Here is a 24,084-nt window from a genome sequence, read left to right as displayed (position 1 = left end):
GTATCTTATATTTCCAGGCCTTGCCACCTGTGCAACAAAAGCAAGCAATCTATTTAGAAGAGTGTTTTTCATTCTCTTAACTCTGAAGGTCTTTATTCTCAGCATGAGATTATTGCAACAACTTAACAAGCCGTGTTTTCTCCCCCTATTTTCCTTTCTTTTCTTTTTGCACCTATGTCCTTTTAAGTCCATTCAGGCCTTAGGGAAACATTTAGTACTTAAGCTTTGGTTTTTCAAGCTCAATCGGGTAGAAAATCTAACATAGAATGTGTGCACAAACGATAGCTCTGCACAATAGCGACGAACAAATAGCACAAAAAGAAAGGAAGAATATGAGCGTTCAGGGAGCAGGGCTGCACTTGAATTCAATTTTCCAACAGCAGACCTGATGCTTTCTCTCAAGATTCCCAGGTTTCAAATTGGTCATATATTGAGGGCCAGTTACCTGGACAATGGGGGGAAATGGCAGTCAGTAATTATGATCTTGATTTCTAGGTTGTTAGGAGACTAATATTAATCCTGAAATTGTATGAGGAATGTGTTCATCTGGCCATAATTGTATAGTCTTCTTGAAAGCATTTACCAGCAATGCTAATTTAACACAATTCTCCCCAGGGAAGTATTTTTGAGCTAGTGGGGTTGCCAATTTATTGGTTAACTTAGGACACTTTCTTCAGAGCAGAAATAGCAACAAGAAACTCACAAAAAAGATACAGGTATGTATTTTCATTTTCTATTAGGTGAACAATTCAGTGTAAAGACTAGCAGAGCATGTATTGTTCTTCAAAAAACATAGTGCCTGTGTTTGTTGGCTGGCAAATGATAGTGAATACTACTCAGTTATATGTAATTAAAAGCATAGTGAGATACTAACACCAGGTGATAATAAAGCTGTTTTCAGAAAATAGATTCAATTTGAATAAATAAATCAAAATGTTATCTTTCACGGTAAAATATCTGCGTGAAAGATTATTTATCCTATTCTATTTCCCTCCAAATCAAAGCATAGATTATAGCTGTCTTGTTTGGTTTTTTGTTTTGTCTTGTTTGCTGTTAAAAGACAATTATGAACCCCAAGAAATTCTAAAAGTGTTATGTTTTTAGAGACAAGATAAAACATCCTTAAGCATTTGCTTAAGCTTGCCTTGTAAAATGATTTTTATTGTTCACAATGAAGATTATTTCATTCTTCCTTTTGTTCTTCTTCAGTTTGCTTATTTCATCATGTTTGCTGGACAAAGTCATATGTACAATTATTACATATTGGTAATAAATAAGAACCTCAAAAAGTCATGTTTCTGAATTTTGGGGAAAAATCTTAGTAGGTTTTATTTTTGAGACTGTATTTTTGTGATTTATGGAAGGTAATATGAAAGTAGGTAATAATTTCATTGACTAGGAACAACTCTTTTAAATATGATTGGTTTACAGGATAATAGTCTCACAAATTTTATAGCTGTTGTGTTGGAAGATAAGCATATAAATATTGTCAAAAATAGTTTGCTTTATCTACGTGATTGTGATATTCAGTTTGTCTATAACTGATGATGATAATTGACATCTTAATAATAAACGGAATAGTGGGGACAGAATATTAATATAGCCACCAAAACAAATGAACCAAAATACTTGAAAACATTATGAAATGCCTTTAAATCCCAATGAGCTGTTTTAAATATCAAAATATATATGTTAGATTAAAGTTGCCAACATATTTTTTCATGCAGACAGCTGAAAGTTTGTATAGCAAGTTTATCTGAAGAGTTGGGTAAGGTTTCAAACCTGTTGTTTCTTTTAGGGAGTAGGTGTGCATAAATACTTGGGAAAGTAGAAATGGCCCCGTCTTTTAGATATGGTCCCTTCATGATAAAGCTGGGTTCTACTCTGGGTGTTGGTGTTCCTAGAAAACTGCATAAGGAACAGATGTAGTCACATGTGTTTTGTCATTAAATAATTCAACATGCTGTTTATGGTCAATACTCCAAATCCAAATGATAAGAATCAGTTAGATATTCATCAAGATGAAAATAACAGCTTGAGTTGACATCTGAAATAAAATAAAAAGATAGTATAACAATTTGGTGTAATTATGACTCATACCCCTCAGCTTACTTGAAGTGTATTTTACATGTCAGTGTATGTTGTTATCACTTACTTGGTCATAAATGCTAGAAATCTAAGAATTATGTTGCCTACTTCCCATTCCCAAGCCACCATTCCTAGTTTGTCATCTAGTTCTTCCAATTTTAATTCAAAATGTATTTTTCCTCTTCCCACTCACACTCAGTTCAGTGTCTTATCTCAGTGCAATGGCCTTTTAACTAGCCTCCTGTCTCCATTCTATTAATCTCAATCCTATAGTGAACACTGCTCCTAGAATAAGCCTTCCCAAAATATAGAAATTATTTCCTTAATTATAAGTCTTGAGATCTCCCCATTGTGTATAGAATCAGGTACAAACTCCTTAAAGAGTCACCAAGATCCTTCATCAGGACCAAGCCTGCCTTCCAGGATCATGAACCATCTTCCCCCTCCACAAACCCTACACTTCTGTTGTATTTCTCTGAACATATTTTATACTTTCTTATCTTTGAGCCTTAGATTTGCCTTTTATTCTTTCTGGATTGACTTTTCCCTCCTTTACGCAGAGAATTCAGATTCATCCTTCAAAGTCTTCCAAAATATCACTTCCATATAAATGATCTTCCTCGATTCCCTCAGACAGAAAGGCAATCAACTGGTCTCATGGGTTAAATTTATATACCTATACTATAAGATTTAGTATTATTATTATTTTTTCTTTTATTATTATTATTATTATACTTTAGGTTTTATGGTACATGTGCAAGAACAAAAAACCAAACACTGCATATTCTCACTCATAGGTGGGAATTGAACAATGAGAACACATGGACACAGGAAGGGGAACATCACACTTCGGGGACTGTTGTGGGTTGGGGGGAGGGGGGAGGGATAGCATTGGGAGATATACCTAATGCTAGATGACAAGTTGGTGGGTGCAGCGCACCAGCATGGCACATGTATACATATGTAACTTACCTGCACATTGGGCACATGTAGTATTATTTTTTAATGTTTGCTACATCATAAGAATGAACTCCTTGAGAGAAGAAACTGAGTTTTATTAATTTTTATGTTCCATTACCTAGCTTAGAGCCTAGCACATATTGAATGCTCAGTAATCATTTGTTGAATGGATGGATAAATAAAAAGCAACTAGAATCATTCTACACTAAATAAAATTACACGCCTGTAATCCCAGCACTTTGGGAGGCCGAGGTGGGCACATCACCTGAGGTCAGGAATTTGAGACCAGCCTGACCAACATGGTGAAACTCCACCTCTACTAAAAATACAAAAGTTAGGTGGGCGCAATGGTGGGCACCTATAATCCCAGCTGCTCCAGAGGCTGAGGCAGGAGAATCACTAGAACCTGGGAGGCAGAGGTTACAGTGAGCCGAGATCGTGCCATTGCACTCCAGCCTGGGTGACAGAGCGAGAATCCATCCAAAAAATAAAATAAAATAAAAATAAAAAAATTATAAAGTAAGCAGCTGATGCTACACTCCTGGTCATCCACATAGCAGTTTCATGCTGTCTTCTAACTACCCTTGGTGCTACCCAAGCCTCTCTTTCTTAATGGAGAACTCACGAGTCCAGGACTTTGATTCCTCTTATTTCTCTCAAACTTAATCGCAGTGAAATGTAGTTAAAAGCATGGGGATCCGACTAACTGCAGTCAAATCCTGCCCCCATTTTTTTACAAGCTGTGTAACTCTGTTTAAGTTATTTATCATTTTTGTGCCTTAGTTTACTCATCTGTAATATGTTTTATTACATAACCAATGTCATACAATTGTGATTAAAAATGAAATGAGTCAATGCATATGAAGCAGCCAGAATTGTGCCTGGCATGTTCTTAATACATTTCAGCAATTTTTAGCCATTTTAATTATTAGTTCTGAGTCTCAGTTACCCAGGGATTTGTTGATCAGTGACTAGTTGGTTTTACAAACGCACTCCTATTGAGATCTTCATTACTGAGAATATGATGTTTTCTCTTTCTTCATGATGTTTGCATTTGAATTGTTTTAATGAGACATGCCAAAGATACAGTTAATTTGTGGGAATTTTGAGCACTATAAAGGTTTTTAGGTGAGCTTACTGAATGAGTCTTTTCTCATAAAATCACAATTTCCAACTTTAAGCATTTCCTGAAGATTCTCTCTTTTCTCTGGATGAAGGTAGGTACTGAGGGCTAAAAGAAAGAATAGAAGAAGAAAGATAAGACCCTACTAAACATAGTACAAACAATTTTTAATCTAACAAACATAATATGAAAGGTTATGGAAGGTTGGCCTTTAAATACTGTAGAAACTCAGAAAGTTCACATAGTTTGGGATAGTCATTAAAAACTTTTTGGATGAGGCATGTTAAAAGAGAACTATTACTAATAGATAGAGTTAGGATGGATTGAAAGGAGACACAGATAAAAGAAAAGACACAGAATAGATTGTAGGGAATTGTCTATTAAATGCATGAGCACTGCTGCTAATAGAATCTCTGAGGGTACACTGCAGTTCCTATGTCTCATTCAAAAGTCTTAGGATGAAATACCATTGCTTATCTACCTATTGCCTTCACATATCAAATGGTAGTTACTGCAGTGGGACTACAAACAGTGGCAAACTTCATGCAAAGAATATTATACAGAACATGCATTCATGTTTTGTTGTTGGTGGATAGAGTAGTTAGGAGAAGAGGGATGGAGTTTCTGTAATTTCTCTTCAGAGGCCCCTTCCAACTCTGAAATGATGAGTGTCTGATAATAAAGGTTTACAGTACTATGCTGTGATTTCTCTGGACATAGATTGCATTTTTGCATACTAGTTCAAAGGGTCTTCATGTGTTCTTTGTTAGGACTTTTACCTTCCTCATCTCCTAAGGATAATCTATGAGTGCAAAATAACTCTGGAAATTAGCATTTATTTCTAAAGAATTACTGAGCAACTAATGTGAGCAGGCTTTTGTATGTCTGTAGCTCCTGGAAGTCCTTTAATCATCAGGAAATGCCCTACATATCCATCAATATTGCTTGAAAAGGTTGATTTTCAAGATATATTAATGAATGAAAGCATCATCTAGGTCTTCCATGATTTGGGCCTCATATGTGATTCTGTTTATAGTAGACAATTTCTCTTATCAATGTAGGGAATGTCTTTGACAGTGTAATGGCAAAATCACATTGCATCATATTTTTTATTTCAAATGACATTCTGATTTCCTTTAAACATTCTTATTAGTTTTGGAATTAGCATAAACTGGTAGCCTTATATTAGGCATCTGAAAAATCTATTGTAGTATATTACCTGAAAAATCTATTGTATTATTTACAAGTATTATCTGAAAATCTATGTATTACCTGAAAAATCTATGAGTATTATCTGAAAAATCTATTGTAGTATGAGATAAAGCAGGACAAGGCATGTGGCCCACTATCAAAAACAAGCATGTCACAATCTTTAACTTACAAGAAAGAATATAAATATAATGTTTCTCAGTTATCCATACTTAAATATTAAGTTTGAGTTGTTTTTATGATTACATATATATGACAGAAAACTATTTAAGGACACAGGTTTGCAAGTCTGACAGCCCTGGGTTTGAGTCCTATTGTGTCCAAAATTGGTGGGTTCTTGGTCTCACTGACTTCAAGAATGAAGCCTTGGAGAGTGTTACAGTTCTTAAAGATGTTGTGTCCAGAGTTTATTCCTTCTGATGTTCAGACATGTTTGGAGTTTCTTCCTTCTGGTGGGTTGGTGGTCTCGCTGGCTTCAGGAGTGAAGCTGCAGACCTTCATGGTGAGTGTTACAGCTCTTAAGGCGGCACGTCTGGAGTTGTTTCTCCCGTCCGGAATTGTTCATTCTTCCCAGTGGGTTCGTGGTCTCACTGGCCTCAGGAGTGAAACTGCAGACCTTCACGGTGTTACAGCTCATAAAGGCAGAGCAGACCCAAAGTGTGAGCAGCAACAAGATTTATTGCAAAGAGCAAGAGAACAAAGCTTCCACAGTGTGGAAAGGCACCTCAGTGGGTTGCCACTGCTGGCTCCGGCAGCTTGTTTTTATTCCCTTATCTGACCCCACCCACATCCTGCTGATTGGCTCATTTTACAGAGAGCTGATTGGTCCATTTTGACAGGGTGCTGATTGGTGCGTTTACAATCCCTGAGCTAGACACAGAGTGCTGATTGGTGCATTTACAATCCTTTAGCTAGACACAAAAGTTCTCCAAGTCCCCACTAGATTAGCGAGACACAGAGCACTGATTGGTGCATTTACAAACCTTGAGCTAGACACAGGGTGCTTATTGGTGCGTTTACAAACCTTGAGCTAGACACAGAGTGCTGATTGGTCCATTTAGCTAGACATAAAAGTTCTCTAGGTCCCCACCAGATTAGCTAGATACAGAGTGCTGATTGGTGCATCCACGAACCCTGAGCTAGACACAGAGTGCTGATTGGTGCATACACAATCCTACGGCTAGATATAAAAGTTCTCCAAGTCCCCACCCCACTCAGGAGTCCAGCTAGCTTTGCCTAGTGGCTCCCACGCCAGGGCCGGGGGAGATGCCTGCCAGTCCCGTGCCACGTGCCTGCACTCCTCAGCCCTTGGGCGGTCGATGGGACCAGGCGCCTTGGAGCAGGTGGCCGAGGCCGTCAGGGAGGCTTGGGCCGCTTGGGCCGCTTGGGAGCCCACCCCGGGGAGGGGGGAGGCTCTGGCATGGCTGCAGTCCCAAGCCCCGCTCCGCGGGGAGGTGGCTGAGGCCCGGCGAGAATTCGAGCGTGGTGCGGGAGGGCCCGCAGAGTTGGGGGACCGGGCGCCTTCTCCGCTGCAGCTGGCCTGGGTGCTAAGCCCCTCACTGCCCAGGGCCCGCGGCGCTAGCCGGCAGCTGTGAGTGTGAGGCCCGCCGAGCCCGCGCCCACCCGGGACTCGCGCTGGTCCTCAAACGCAGCGCGCAGCGCCGGTTCCCGCCTGTGCCTCTCCCTCCACACCTTCCCGCAAGCAGAGGGAGCCGGTTCCAGCCTCAGCTAGCCCAGAGAGGGTCTCCAACAGTGCAATGGCGGGCTAAAGGGCTCCTCCAGCATGGCCAGAGCAGACGACGAGACCGAGGAGGTGTTGAGAGCGAGCCAGGGCTGCTAGCACGTTGTCACCTCTCACTATTTCTACTTATACTGAGCTGTAGTCTCCCAGTTTCTTCATCTGAAAAATAAGATGAAATAAGACAATGTGCGTAAAGTGCTTAGTAAGTAGAATTAGTCAGTGGAGGTGAAGTGGGGGTCAATATATAGTGGGCTCTGTCTACATCTTTATAATTTATTTTGTGATTTAAGGGCAACCATTTATGAAATAACATGCTTTTTCAAAAAACTGGTTTATTCGTTTCATCTTCAGGGTCTGTACTCAGTGAACAGAGTGGAAATGCAATTGGAAGAACTCTTAATATAAAACCCTATTAAGGACCCTACCTGGGTGTTTCCATCTGGGCCTTCTTTACCATGCCGACGGGAGAGAAATTCCTTCATTGTTGCATGTTCCCCCTTTACTCCTGTGTATCATGTGTCTAAAAGCTTGTGGAAATGGCTTTCTACTTATTAGAATTCAGCAACTTTGGAATTTAATTTCTTTATGGCACTATTTAGTAAAATCAAGGGAATAATAATATCTACACCACCTACTGCAGCATGAACATAAGGGTAAGATGGGATTATATTAGTGACAGCAAACAGTTGGAATGTTTCCTTTATGCCAGTCACTGTTCTGAGTGTTCTACATGTATTAACCTATCTATTCTCCAAAACTCCTATTAAGATGGACACTACATCTCAATGGGGCAATTGCAACACGTTTTTTCTAATTTGTCCTATATTTTCCAACAATAATTCTCCATGTTTGGCTATTTATAACTTAATGATAGAGCTGTAATATGGATTGAGGTAGTTTTGATCCACAAAACACTGACGTCTCACAGATTTTGACAACCCTTTACAAACAGTGAATAACAGAGAACTTGCATGATCATGCACACTTAGGCTTTCTACCTACAAGGAAGAGGAGTCTAGGTAGATTGGTATTTCACATGGAATCCAATAAAGGAAAGAACCAATAAAACCAAAGGCTGGCTTTCTTTTGTAATACGGATTTGAAGAGGTCTATGAAATGCAGTCAACCAGAGAATAAGATGCAATGAATGTGGAATAAAAATCGAAATTTTATATGCAGCAGAACTGGAAACACATACTCATTTATTCATTCATTGATTCTTTCACCATCAGGCATTTTGTTAATTATTGGTAACAGAGAGATGAATAAGACAGTTTATTGCCTAAAAGTGCACCCTGTTTACTGGTGAAGACAAGTATTGCTTGTCATCCTGAAGTCTGTGGCATGAACTTGAGTGAATCACTCAATTCCCTAGATCCTCTATTCCCTCGCTTATAAATAAGGATAAAATCTCCTACATTACAAGGTTTCTGTGATTATTTAGAGAAGGGCTGCATAAAATGCTTGAAAGAAATTGTCGCTGAATAAAGTGGTTGTTATGAAGGTGGTGTGTGGAGGAAGATGAAGTTACAAAAGTAATTTACACACTCAAAAAAAGGATAAGAGGAAACAATAAAGGATATTTAACAGGGATATGTGATATCAGGTTTTCATATTAGAAAGTTCACCTTGGTAGCAGGATGGAGACTGGGCTTCAAGGGAACTAAATGAAAGATAGTGTATCTATTAGGAATTATTAAGTAGAGGAAGAAGGCTGATAAGGCCAAAAGGGGTTGTGGACACGGAACAGAAACAAGAAAAATTTTTAATACAGAATACATTTTTCTACTCTAACCATATCTTAAACAGGGCTATTTCATGGGATTTAAAAACAGAACCTTAGGAAAAATCAAGAACACAACTAAGCAGTTTTAGAGAACAAATCCTATTTAGAACATTTCTCTTCGGTTTGGGGCAGCCAAAAGGTAGGTGTTCTAGATGTTAACTTCCTGCCTTTGAGCTCTCTCCATTCCCCATTCCTGAGACTCAGTATAGGTCACTTTATTTTGGGCCATTGGACATCTTTCCACAACTTATTTCTAGCACATACCTCACCTTGTTACACTTTTTTTTCCATGTATATATCCCCCAATAAATGGAGAGTTCATTGAATGAAGATTATCTTTTTCTGAATCCCAAATATTTAGATGATGCATGGGATTCAGTAAATTCTTGTTTCATAAATAAATAAACAAATGAGAGCATAGGAATTAATCATGAGATCCCTGAAGTAAGACTGACAGGTTTTGAGTCCTGATTCCACCATCAATTACTAGCAGAATAACAAACCTCTGGGCCTATTTCCTCATCTATGAAGTGGAAATTACAATATTATAGAGTTGCAGTGAAGTTAAATGACACAAATACATGCTAAGTCCTTAGCCTTCTCCCTGACACACAATCAGCATTTATTTAATTAAATGAGAGCTGCCACTATCACTATCAATATTATTATCATAAAGACACTAGACTCTTAATTTCTGAGGAACCATTTTCCCTCCACCTTCTACTTTCTGCTGCCCAATATAATTCTGCTTTGGAAAATTGCTTTGATGGAATCAATGATTATAATAACTAAACTTGATGAACAGTAGGATGGATTGATTTTTATTTTCTTTTATTTTTATAGCTTACTCTGTCATTATCTGTCTCCATGCAATCAATGAATCTTAGAATATACACATTTTAGTTATTTAGGGTTAAGATGGTGGATAGGAGGCAGGGCTAACTTGCCGCTCCCACTTAGATGGACAGAGCAGCATGTGGGGACTCACATCCTGAACTTTTGCTCCAAGAACTACTGCTGGAACATACCAGGAAAGCTAAAAGAATCCACAAACCCTTTGAAGGAACTGGATCACTTCTACAGTCTCCCTGAGTTGTCATAAAAAGGTGTCTGCTTGCTTTCTCAGCAGGGGTCCCATGGTCTGAGGAAAGTTCTTAGCCCTGGTCTCCAGCTGCCTGGAAATAGACTTGCTGCTGTTGGGGCATCACAGTGGGAATGAGACAAGCCTTTAGGACTGCCAGCTATGTGGGAGCAGGGTGAGGCCTGTAACTGCTGGCTTTCCCCCAGTTCCCTGGGAATCTGTATAACTCAGCAAAGGCAGTGATAATCCCCCTGGAAACATAACTCCACTGGCCTGGGAACCATGCCTATATCCCCCACAGCCACCTCAGCAAGCCCCGCCCAAGGAGAGTCTGAGCTCAGACATGCCTATCCCTGCCCCAACCTGGTGGTCTTTCTCTGTCCACCCTGGTAGCCAAAAACAAATGTCATAATCTCTCTGGAGCTCTGTGACCGTACCTATCACCTAAGAAACCTGAATACTTAACCAGGCGTCCCTAGGACAAGTTTGCGTCATTCTTGTAGGACCACAGCTGATGCATTCTTTTTTTTTCTTTGTTTTTGAAACAGAGTCTCGCTCTGTCGCCCAGGCTGGAGTGCAGTGGTGTGATCTCGGCTCACTGCAAGTTCCACCTCCCAGGTTCACACCATTCTCCTGCCTCAGCCTCCCGGGTAGCTGGGACTACAGGTGCCCACCACCACACCTGGCTAATTTTTTTGTATTTTTAGTAGAGATGGGGTTTCACCATGTTAGCTAGGATGGTCTTGATATCCTGACCTTGTGATCCACCCACTTTGGCCTCCCAAAGTGCTGGGATTACAGGTGTGAGCCACTGCACCCAGCTGATGCGCTCTTGAAAGCACCACCTGCTGGCTGGAGGTAAACCAACACAAAACCAGCACACTAAACAAAAATACAACCAAACACCCTCACAGAGCCCACTTTACTACCCTGCTACCTTCACCAGAATAGGTGCTAGTATCCAGGCTGAAAGACCTGAAGATGGATCACATCACAGGACTCTTTGCAGACATTTCCCAGTACCAGTCTGGAGCCCAGTAATTCCACTGGATGGCTACACCCAGAAGAGCAAAAACAATCACTGCAGTTAGACTCTCAGGAAGCCCCATTCCTAGGGGAAGAGGGAGAATACCACATCAAGGGAGCATCCCATGGGACAAAATAATCTGAACAGCAGCCCTGGAATCCCAGATCTTCCCTCTGACATAGTCTACTCAAATGAGAAGGAACCAGAAAACATTTCTGGTAATATGACAAAACAAGGTTTCTTCACACCCCCAAAAGATCACATCAGCTCACCAGCAATGGATCCAAACCAAGATGAAATCTCTGAATTGCCAGAAAAAGAATTCAAAAGGTTGATTATTACGCTATTTAAAAAGGTACCAGAGAAAGGTGAAGCCCAAATTAAACAAATAAAAAACATGATACAGGATATGAAAGGAAAAATTTTCAGTTAAGTAGATAGCATGAATAAAAAACAGTCACAACCTCTGGAAATCAAGGACACACTTAGAGAAATGCAAACTGCACAGGAAAATCTCAGCAATAGAGTTCAACAAGCAACAGAATTGGACAAGCAAAAGAAAGAACTTCAGAGCTCAAAGACAAGGCTTTTGAATTAACCAAATCCATTGAAGACAAACAATGAAGATTTTTAAAAAATGAACAAAGCCTCCAAGAAGTTTGGGACTATGCTAAACATCCAAACCTAAGAATAATTGGTTTTCTAGAGGAAGAAGAGAAATCTAAAAGTTTGGAAAATATGTTTGAGGGAATAATTGAGGAAAACTTCCTTGCCCTTGCTAGAGATCTAGACATCCCAATACAGGTAGCTCAAAGAACACCTGGGAAATTCATTGCAAAAAGATCATTGCCTAGGCACATTGTCATCAGTTTATGTAAAGTCAAGACAAAGGAAGGAATCTTCTGAGCTGTGAGGCAAAAACATCAGGTAACCTATAGAAGAAAACCTATCAGATTAACAGCAGATTTCTCAGCAGAAACCCTACAAGCTAGAAGGGATTGGGGTCCTATTTTTAGCCTCCTTAAACAAAACAATTATCAACTAAGAATTTTCTATTCAGCAAAACTAAACTTCATAAATGAAGGATAGATACAGTCTTTTCCAGACAAACAAATGCTGACAGAATTTGCCACCACCAAGCCAGCACTACAAGAACTGCTAAAAGGAGCTCTAACTCTTGAATCAAATCCTGGAAACACACCAAATAGAACCTCCTTAAAGCATAAATCTCACAGGACCTATATAACAATAACACAATGAAAAAAAAACAAGGCATTCAGGCAACAAATAATATGATGAATAGAATAGCACCTCACATCTCAATACTAATATTGAATGTAAATGGCCTAAATCCTACACTTAAAAGACACAAAATGGCAGAATGGATAAGAATTCACCAACCAAGTATCTGCTGTCTTTAAGAGACTCGTCTAACACATAAGAACCCATACAAAGTTAAGGTAAAGGGTGGAAAAAGAAATTCTGTGCAAATGGACACCAAAAGTGATCAAGAGTAGTTAATCTTATTAGACAAAACAACCTTTACAGCAACAGCAATTAAAAAAGACAAAGAGGGACATTATAATGATAAAAGAGGGACATTTTATAATGATAAAAGGACTAGTTCAACAAGAAAATATCACAATCCTAAATATATATGTCCCCAACACTGGAGCTTCCAAATTTATAAAACAGTTGCTACTAGACCTAAGAAATGGTATAGATGGCAATACAGTAATAGTGGGGACTTTAAGACTCCACCGGCAGCACTAGACAGATCATCAAGACAGAAAGTCAACAAACAAACAATGGACTTAAACTATACACTACAACAAATGAACTAATCAGATATTTACAGAACATTTTACCCAACAATTGCAGAATATACATTCTATTCATCAGCGCATGGAACATTCTCCAAGACAGATCATATGACAGGCCACAAAACAAGTCCCAATAAATTTTAAAAATTCAAAATTGCATCAAAGACTCTCTCAGACCACAGTGGAATAAAATTGAAAATCAACTCCAAAAGAAGTCCTCAAAACCATGTACATGGAAATTAAATAACCTGCTCCTGAATGATCATTGGGTCAACAATGAAATCAAGATGGAAATTAAAAAAAATATTTGAACTGAATGATGATAGTGACACAACCTATCAAAGCCTCTGGTATACAGCAAAAGTGGTGCTAAGAGGAAAGTTCATAGCATTAAATGCCTACAGCAAAAAGTCTGAAAGAGCACAAATAGACAATCTAAAGTCACACCTCATGGAACTGGAGAAGCAAGAACAATCCAAACCCAAACCCAGCAGAAGAAAAAAAATAATTAAGATCAGAGTACAACTAAATGAAATTGAAACAAAAAAATATAAAAGATAAATGAGAAAAAAAAGCTGGTGCTTTGAAAAGATAAATAAAATTGTGAGACCGTTAGTGAGATTAACCAAGAAAACAAGAGAGAAGATCCAAATAAACTCAATTGGAAACAAAATGGGAGATATTACAACTGATACAACAGAAATACAAAAGATAATTCAATGCCATTATGAACACCTTCACACACATAAACTAGAAAAACTAGAGGAGATGGATAAATTCCTGGAAATATACAACTCTCCCAGATTAAACCAGGAAGATATTGAATCTCTGAAAAGACCAATAACAAGCAGTAAGATTGAAATGGTAGTTTAAAAACTGCCAACAACAAAAAAAAGTCTCAGACCAGATGGATTCATAGCTGAATTTTATTAGACATTGAAAGAAGAGTTGGTACCAATTTTGTTGACACTATTCCACAGGATAGAGAAAGAAGTAATCCTCCTTAAATCATTCTATGAAACCAGTATCACCCTAATATTCAAACCAAGGAAGGACATAACAAAAAGAGAAAACTACAGACCAATATCCTTGATGAACATAGATGCAAAAATCCTCAACAAAATACTAGCGAACTGAATCCAACAGCATATCAAAAAGATAATCCACCATGATCAAGTGGGTTTCACTCTAGGGATGCAGGGATGGTTTAACATACATAAGTCAACACATGTGATACACCACATAAAAAGAATTAAAAACAAAAATCACATGATCATCTCAATAGATGCAGAAAAAGCATTTAACAAAATCTTGCATTCCTTTATGATTAAAATCCTCAGCAAAATCGACATAGAAGGGAAATACCTTAAGGTAACAGAAGCCATCAACGACAGATCCACAGCCAACATTATACTGAATGGGGAAAAGTTGGAAGCATTCCCCCTGAGAACTGGAACAAAACAAGAGTGCCCACTTTCACTACTTCTATTCAATATATTACTGGAAGTCCTGGCCAGAGCACTCAGACAAGAGAAGGACATAAAGGGCATCCAAATTGGTAAGAGGAAGTCAAACTGTCGCTGTTTGCTAATGATATGATCGTATACCTAGAAAACCCTAAAGATGCATTCAAAAAGCCCTAGAACTGTAAATGAATTCAGCAAAGTTTCAAGATACAAAATTAATGTACACAAATCAGTAGCTATGCTATACACTGACAGTAACCAAGCTGAGAATCAAATTAAGAACTCAACCCATTTCACAATAACTGCAAAACAAACAAACAAAAAATGTAGGAATACACCTAACCAAGGATGTGAAAGACTGCTACAAGAAAAACTACAAAACACTGCTGAAAAAATCATAAATGACACAAACAAATGGAAACATATCCCATGCTGATGGATGTGTAGAATCAATATCGTGAAAGTGACCACACTGCCAAAAGCAATCTACAAATTCAATGCAATTCTCATCAAAATACCATTATCATTCTTCACAGAACTAGAAAAAAGTATCCTAAAATTCATATGGAACCAAAAAAGGGCCCACAATGCCATGCCAAGACTAAGTAAAAAGAAGAAATCTGGAGACATCACATTACCCAACTTCAAAGTATACTACAACGCCACAGTAGCCAAAACAACATGATGCTAGTATAAAGATAGGCACATAGGCCAATGAAATGGAATGAAGAATGCAGAAATAAAGCCAAATACTTACATTCAACTGGTCTTCAACAAAGCAAACAAAAACAAAAAGTAGGGAAAGGACACCCTATTCAACAAATGGTTCTGGATAATTTGCAAGCCACATGTAGAAGAATGAAACTGGATCCCCATCTCTCACCTTATATAAAAATCAACTCAAGATGGATCAAAGACTTAAATCTAAAACCTGAAACCATAAAAATGTTAGAAGACAACATCAGAAAAACCTTTCTAGACATTGGGTTAGGCAAAGACTTTATGACAAAGAACCCAAAAGCAAATGCAATAAGAACAAAGATAAATAGATGGGAGTTAATTAAAAGCATCTGCACAGCAAAATAAACAGTCAGCAGCATTAACTGAGAACCCACAGAGTGGGAGAAAATCTTCAAAATCTATACATCTGACAAAGGACTACTATGCAGAATCTACAAAGAACTCAAACAAATCGGCAAGAAAAAAACAAACAATCCCATCAAAAAGTGGGCTAAGAACATGAATAGACAATTCTCAAAAGAAGTTATACAAATGACCAACAAGCATGTGGAAAAATGCTCAGCATCACCAATTATCAAATCAAAACCATGATGTGATACCACCTTTCTCCTGAAATAATGGCCATAATTAAAAAATAGATTTTGTCATAGATATGGGGAAAAGGGAACACTTTTATACTGTTGGTGGGTATGTAAACTGGTATAACCTCTATGGAAAACAGTGTGAACATTCCTTAAATAACACAAATTCAGCTGGGCTTGGTGGCTCACACCTGTAATCCCAGCACTTTGGGAGGCCAAAGTGGGCAGATCATGAGGTCAGGAGATCGAGACCATCCTGGCTAACAAGGTGAAACCCCGTCTCTACTAAAAATACAAAAAATTAGCCAGGCATGGTGGTGGGTATCTGTAGTCCCAGCTAATTGGGAGGCTGAGGCAGGAGAATGGCATGAATCTGGGAAGGTGGAGTTTGCAGTGAGCCGAGATCTTGCCACTGCACTCCAGCCTAGGCAACAGAGCGAGACTCCAGCTCAAAAACAAACAAACAAAACTAAAAGTAGATCTACTGTTTAATTCAGCAATCTCACTCCTGAGTATCTACCCAGAGGAAAAGAAGTCATTATACAAAAAAGATATCTGCACATGTATGTTTATAGCAGTAAAATTTGCAATTGCAAAAATACAGAACCAGCCCAAATGCCCATCAATCAATGAGTGGATAAAGAAAATGTGGTATATATATGTATATACACCATGGAACACTACTCAGCCATAAAATGGAATAAAATAATGTCATTCGCAGCAACCTGGATGGAATTAAAGACTATTATTCTAAGTGTAGTAACTCATGAATGGAAAACCAAACATCGTATGTTCTCGCTCATAAGTGGGGGCTAAGCTATGAGGATGCAAAGGCATAAGAATGACAGATTTTATATATATGTATAATAATTATATATATTTATATTTATAATATATTGTATATATTTATAAATAATTATCATATATATGATATATATATATAAAATCTATCCTATATATCATATATCCATGTATATTTCCTTGCCATAGGGAAATATTGAAGAAGATCAGCTCATTGGGTATCCAGAAATAGAAACAGCTTGATCTTCATGAGGTAGTAAGGCAAGAGCTGTCTTTAAAGAATTAGACCAATATAAGCAGGAGTCCCTGGGACAATTGGGAAGTTGTTTTCACAGCTTTGTTTACTTACCAACTGACCAAACATGAAAGATAAAACCCAATATGTGCCAAGGGCTCCCCCTTTTACACTCTCTTTGGCATATTCCACATTTCTAAATTATTCATTTGAGAAGCACACTTTGCACTTTTTATTAAACACATGATCGGGCTGGATTTCTCTGTAGTAGGAGACTTAATTTGCCAGTGAACTATGGCTTCAGGTTGGCCATCTGGAAAAATAAACTCCTCAACAGCCATGTAATTTGTCTTTTGTCTGGTTTCAGGCAGTGGATTTTTGGGGATTAGTATTGAGCAAACAGCAAGCAGGCGCTTTCCTGCCTCCTTGAAGCCCTCTTTCCTTCTCTTAGAGTATCTTGCTAAGTTACAAGTTAACAAATGGTTCTTACTCCTGTAATGCCTTTGTCAACACTTTGTATATATGAACCTAATTTTCAATAAAACAAAACAGCTTTTCTTTTCTACTCAGGGAGGCAATGCCATATGGACCAAAGCCTGAGGTCAGAAAAAGCATATTGCCTGGAAGGCAGGCGGATGCACCAGCTGTGCTTTTGCACCAGAGGGTGAGGGGGTGGAAGGAGGAGACCTTTCTGGCTCAGCTCATAATGCTTTCCTCCCCCACCTCCTCAACCCACCAAGTTACTAGCCTGGTTGTTTGGGAAATGTCACAGGAGACAATTCTCATGTTTTCCTAAATCTAATTGTAAGTTTTCCCCAAAGTCTAAATACCAGATCGTCTTTGTTACATCTCAGCATGTAAGAAATACAGCTTGACAAGCCAACATCAAAACCCCATGTGCTCAGATAAACACCACAGTTCCTGATAATTTGCATTTGTTACAGGTCCAAGTATAGCTGTGGAATCATTCTGCCCTTTCTTTGATAAGAAAGCAACTAGAGGGCCATTCTAGTTGTGGTTTAAAACATGGGTGAAGGGGTCAAATAGACCTGGATTCCTGGCCTGATTCTTCTACTTATTAGCTAAGTTGTCTTGGCTGAATTACCTTACCGTAAGCCTCAATGTTTCACATTTGTATAATGAAGATAATATAGCTAATAATCATGCATTCATTTCTAAAGTTTTATGATAATTACATGAGATTATGTAGGCATGTAAAAGTGCTAACATAAGTCAGTTAGCATTGGCAAAAGTACTCAATTAATTTTAAAAATAAAATTAAGTAAGCCAAATTTACATTTGTTAGGTTTATACCACATACTACGATACTCTGTGCTAGGTTTTTAATCTGATAATTATAACTACTTCTTAAAGTTGTATTCTGTGCCAGGAACTAGGCCAAGGACTTCATAGCTACTAATTCTATGATATAAGAATTATTAAAACTCAGAGAGGTTAACTAGTATTCCCAAATTCACTTGTGGAGCCAGGATTAAACCTGGGTGTTCAGACTTTGTTTTTACCAAATCGGTAAACTCCTGACTACAGGAAAAAATATAAAACTGCACTCAATTGCATTACTATTTCAACAGTGACCGTAATTTCAAACTATTTCTTACAGTCTTCATAGAACAATAGCCACAGATAATTTAGCCAATGTCATTCCTTTTTTTCACTTAATATGTGTGCTGAGGATCTTTATCCATGCCTAGTGCCAAAGAAACCAGTTTCCTTCAGCTATTCCACCAAAGAGGTTTGCTATCAAAGTCAAAAGCTGTTCTATTGTACAATTCTGTATTCATTTTCTAAGACTGTTGTAACAAAGAACCACAAAGTAGTGGCTTAACAGAAATTTGTTGCTTTAGAGTTCCAGGCTAGAAATCTGAAATCAAGGTGTTGGCAGGGTTGGCTCTTTCTGAGGGCTTCAAGGGAAGGATCTGTTCCACACCAATCTCTTTGTCTTGTAGATGTCCATCTTCTCCGGGTGTCTCTTCACATTGTTTTCCATTTTGTATATCCCTGTGTCCAAATTTTCTGTTTTTATAAGAACACTAGTCATATTGGATATGGAACACACTCTAATTATCATACTTTAACCTGATTACCTCTGTAAAAATGCTATCCTCCAAATAAAGTTACATCCTAAGCTACTGGAGGTTAGCACTTCATATGAATTTGTTGGGGACACAATTCAATTTATAACAGACTTATTAGTGGGAATATGCCTTGTTTGTTGGCAAGTTTAATGTATGAGTTGAACTAGACTGAAGAACATAGTAAGTCTCAATATTTAACCTAAAGGCCATTTCTTTATTGCTTTCACTCTCTTACTTTGTCATCTTCCATCCCACCAAACCCACCAAACTTTAGTTCTTTCTATGCAAATTATCTTTTCTTGGCACTTTCCATTTCCTCTTCTAACTCCTTAGAGAAGGCTCTTGTTATACTGTAGTGGACAGTATTGCTTGCTTACCCTAAAGCTGTTCTTCCCAAAAGGTTCTTCCTTGTTTTGACAACTTGCCTCCAAAATGCCAGATGAAGACTTCCCTTTATTTCACAGTCTTTTTTTTAATATCCAGAAATGAGATTTCTCCATGTTAGAACTGTTGACATTTTGGGCCAGATAATTCTTTGTTGTGGAGGGCTGCCCTGTGCATTTTAGTATGTTTTAGCAGCATCCTTAGCCTCTATGCACCTACATGCCGGAAGCACTCCTTTAGTTGTGAAAAAAGTATCTCCAGACATGATAAGTGTTCCTGGGGGTGGGGATGGCAGAATCACTGCTGTTTGATAGTCAATGAGCTATAGAGCTAGAGTATCGCCACCTGACATGGTCTAGGAGACTGGAAGGGATGTTAACTGAAAACTTTCTGGAAAAGGCGTACATCTTTACTGAAAAGAACCTTATGAGAGGTAAGTTCTCGTTTTATTTTTTCTAGAAGAGATTGTGTCTGCCTAGAACTACCACAGCCATTTTGCCATCCTGAGGGGAGAGACCGCCGTCATACCAAGGATGGCAGACTTGGAAAATAGAAATATTTGTGTCCTTGATTGCATTGTCAAGCAACTGAACTAACCCAGTAACTGTCCTATATCTAGACTTCTTATTATGGGAGGTGATAAATGCTGTTATTAAGCCAAATTTAATTTGAATATTCTACTCGTTGCAGCCAAGAGTGTTCTAAATGACATATATCCTAAGAGGGTGGATGCAACAGGTTGCTTTTTAAATTTGTCTACATGTTTAAGTTAAAACTGTATTTTTAGCCATTTGTACACAAAGATTTAGCAAGATGTACTATTTGTATGTATTTTCCAGAATTGGTGATGGATTTCTGCTTACCTATCCAAAATGTCTTGCTTTACCCTTTAAACAAGAACAAACATGGTCTTGATGGTGAGCCTCAGGAGGATTATAGTCTGCCTGATGCACTCAGCAAAGTTTAACTGCCATAAATAAAAACAAAACCCTGGAACTTAGTATTATTGTGTGATATATTAATCACAGGAGGTACTCCAACTGTAGACAAATCAAACTACTAAAGTGTAGCTTTAGCTCATTATCTTCATTTTGTAACATCTCTGCAGCATTCAACACTGTTATCATTTCCTCCCTCAGAATCTCATCCCTGAATTTCATGATCTTGTATTATTTTGGGTGTTTTCTTACATTTGTCATCATTCTTTTCTGCCTCCTTTGTTGTCTTTCCTTCATCCTTTGGAATAAAGGGATTTAGGAGAAAGATGATGTGTTTTGGAGTCAGCCATATATTATATATTATTGTTTAATAACCTATAAAATAACCTATATTATTATATTAAGGTGCATATAATGGTCTCAATTTTGCTCCAATCTGTAAAATGGGGAAAATTATATCAGCCTACACGTGTTTTGTGTGGAAAGAAAGGGTTAATATGTAGTAGATTGTTGGCACTCAAGAAATATTTTCCTTTCTAACATTTTCATAACTTTGGATAGTCCCCAACTCTGTATTTTCAGCCTTCATTTTCAATAAATGTTGCTCAATAAAAATTAATAGCATCTTAAAGCTTCAACTTCATGTTAGTATGGGTCTCAAAGACGTCCTGTCACACTCTCTTTGATGTCTTCTCAGTGACCTACAAGACATCTCTATTAGATTGTCTAATCATCTATGTTAAAATAAACATTGCTAAACAAACTCACAATTTTACTTACTCAGAAACACTTTCTTACTAATTCTATAATTTAAAAAATCAGAATTACTTGCACAGCCACATAAACTTGTGAAACATAAGTACATATAGCACCTTAAGCAATGCCACTCTGGTGAACCTGAGTCCGTATTTCACCATTTATTGTGGCTGAGTCAGCTCTCTGAGCCCATTTTTACATATATAAGTGTAGTTATGAGTCATAGAAATAATATATATCAAGGGAATGACACACCTACTAGGGCTTTAATAAATGCCAAATAGCACTGCTTTATTGTTAACAATAAGGTTAACAGTTTTATATATAATAGTTTTATTTATCATCTAAAAGCTGATATAATTAAGTTACATGTAAAAAACATCAAGGCAGGGAGGTAAATGGAGAAAGAATAAGAAACATTAATATTAAGTATATGTGAAAGAATATGTGCTAGTTATTCATTATGTACTTATCGTGTGCCAGGAACAATCTAAACCTTTAAGTGTAGTATATTGAAGCCTGTGTGAGCTACTGAAACAGTACCAAAGTGGAAGAACACACCGAGCTGTGACACTTAGTAATTATGCAACCTCAGATATATCACTTAGCCTTTATAAGTCTTAGCATATTCTTCAGAAAAATTGGATAATATCACTTACCTCACTTTGTATGTTCATGATGAAAACACGAAAAGGACAAAGCGTTTTGCATGAGCAACAGAGACTCTCTTTTAGCTAAATGATATCCGGGCTGGGATTCAGAGATTTCCCCGAACTATGTTGTGACAGAAAGCCCAAACACTTGCTATTGCCCATCTCGTCAATAAGATGGTCATCATTGCATATGTTAGGGCCATCCATGTTAGCCCAGATGGGAGAATCTTAAAATACCAATGGAATAGTAGAAAACACTCTTCACAAAATGTTTAACACTAGGTCTAGGGGTTTGGGGTAGTATATGTACATTCAAGATAATTCACAAATTTTCTTGGAAAATCTTAAGTCCCCTAAAAGCTGACTCTTCTTCTTAAAAAAGTGAGCATGGTTCAGCTGGAGCGCTACCCCACACGCCCCCTACCTTTGTTATCACTCACTGACATTAGTACTAATTTGGGTGATGGAAAGCCTGATATTTCCTGCTGTAGCACTTGTCTAGAATTTTGATATCATTTGATACTTCCAGTATAATAAGCTCCAGTTAAATGGGAGAACTCCTGTCCTATGAATTTTATGTCAACTCTTCTATATTTAGTCCAGAAATTAGAATGATTGGAGAACTACTTGTCCAGTTTGAAGTTGGATGTTGTCTAGGAAGTGAGGCCACCATCTGGAGCTGAGAGTTTCAGCCTAACTACTGATCTCCGCAAACAATATCTACTGACATGTACAGGGCCTCAAGAAATTTTTAAATCCGGAAGGTATTATGGACCACTCCCATACAGTGCTAGGAAGAAGAACCTTAGAAGACCACATCTTTTGTTTGAACAAACAAGAGAATGACATGGTGTTTTTGCTGACACAGCCCACATTGCATTTGGAGTGAATCTTTAGAGGATTTGCCAGGAGAAAAACTTCATCGTGAGGTGCAAAAAAGAGTTTCTGGAGGGAGTGAGATTTGTTTGAACCTGTATACTGATTGATTTCTCAAATGGCATTGAAGGTGGAGGCGTTGGTGGACAGCAGGGAGTGGGCGAATAAAAAGACTGCCTTTCTTGTGCATGCGAAAGCCTGTCACTTAGGGGCATGTGCCTAATTATTTCTGTTTCACGCATCGGTGCCCTGTTTGCTAAAGGTGTTGTGAAAAGTTGCCAAGAGATAAATTCAACTGTTTATGAGAATCATTATGAGGTTCAGTGTTTATTTCCCTGGCACCCTCCAAGATCTATAACTTCGAACTGAACAGCTGTTTTCTGGTGCTTGTAAATAGGACTATTTAAATGTCTTAAACACATTGTTTAAAAAATGTACACAAAACAGGATGCCTTTCTAGCATTGGGAAAACTGTAAGAAGAAGGAAAGGAAACTTTATCATTTGGCTATTGCTAACATTTATTGTGTGACTGGGATAGTGTTACATTCCCTCAGTGCTGGTTATAAAGATTATAATTAAGTGGGCGGTCTCTGTAGACCAACTCAGAAGTGCTTCTCCTTCTCAAGTTTTAGCTAGTGCCTTACTTAAATAGGAGCTGGAAAAGTAAAATAAGAAGATCTTTGAAGCCACACAATGTCTGGTCTGTTTTGGCTAACTGCATTGTAATATAACTGACATTATAGCAGGTAGCAGGATAATTCATGTCAGAAACAGTACAATTCCATGTTTTATTTATAACAAGAAACAAAATGTGCATTGCCATAATTCTGTGCAACCACTTCCTCACTGACTAAAGAAAGTGATGACTTGGTCAATTGTTGACCTGAAAGTAGTATCAAAATGGCTATTGTGCAGCACCAGTTTATCAAAGTAATATTTTAAAACCTGAGCCTTTAAATTCAAAAGGACAAGCTCAGAAGTTCCTCTTTTCCTTTACTAAGCTCCTAGCAATCTGTCTCATGGCTTCTAAAATGACATCCAGTTTGGTTCTCCAACGTGTGCAAATGGAAGCCAAAGCTTAGTTATCGTCAGGGTACGGGTAGGGAAATTATGGCTCACCTACTAAGCATGTATCTGTGTTTAGTTGAGAAGCCATTGATCTCTCGTTTTCTTTGGAGAGGAGTATTTCTGTGCCTCTCTGATCAGTTGGGAAGATAAGGAAAGAAAAGAAAAATGACTGGTTGAGCATGGTGGCTCACGCCTGTAATCTCAGTGCTTTGGGAGGCCGAGCTGGGCAAATCACTTGACGTCAGGAGTTTGAGACCAAACAGGGAAAAATGGTGAAAGCTCTTCTCTATGAAAAAAGTACAAACAATTAGCTGGGCATGGTGGCATGTGCCTATGGTCCCAGCTACTTGGGAGGCTGAAGAAGGAGGATCACATGAGCTTGGGAGGTCAAGGCTGCAGTGAGCCATGATCACACCACTGCACTCCAACCTGGGTGATAGAGCAAGGCCATGTTTCAGAAAAAGAAAGAATGAAAACAGAAGTCAGGATTGCCACATTTTTTAGTATAAGAAAATGGATTGTTAGAACTTCCCTGTGGATTTGGGACTAAAAGTTTACACTCAATTACCTCGCTAAAAACTTGCTTAAACTCCTGAGGTTTGCCACAGTGCCCTTTCCTTATGAAATGGAGAGTTTCAGCTTTGACTCAT

The sequence above is a fragment of the Pongo abelii genome, chromosome 13 (assembly GCF_028885655.2).
Source record: "Pongo abelii isolate AG06213 chromosome 13, NHGRI_mPonAbe1-v2.0_pri, whole genome shotgun sequence".
NCBI classification, from domain to species: domain Eukaryota; kingdom Metazoa; phylum Chordata; class Mammalia; order Primates; family Hominidae; genus Pongo; species Pongo abelii.
Note: the sequence above shows the minus strand (reverse complement) of the source record.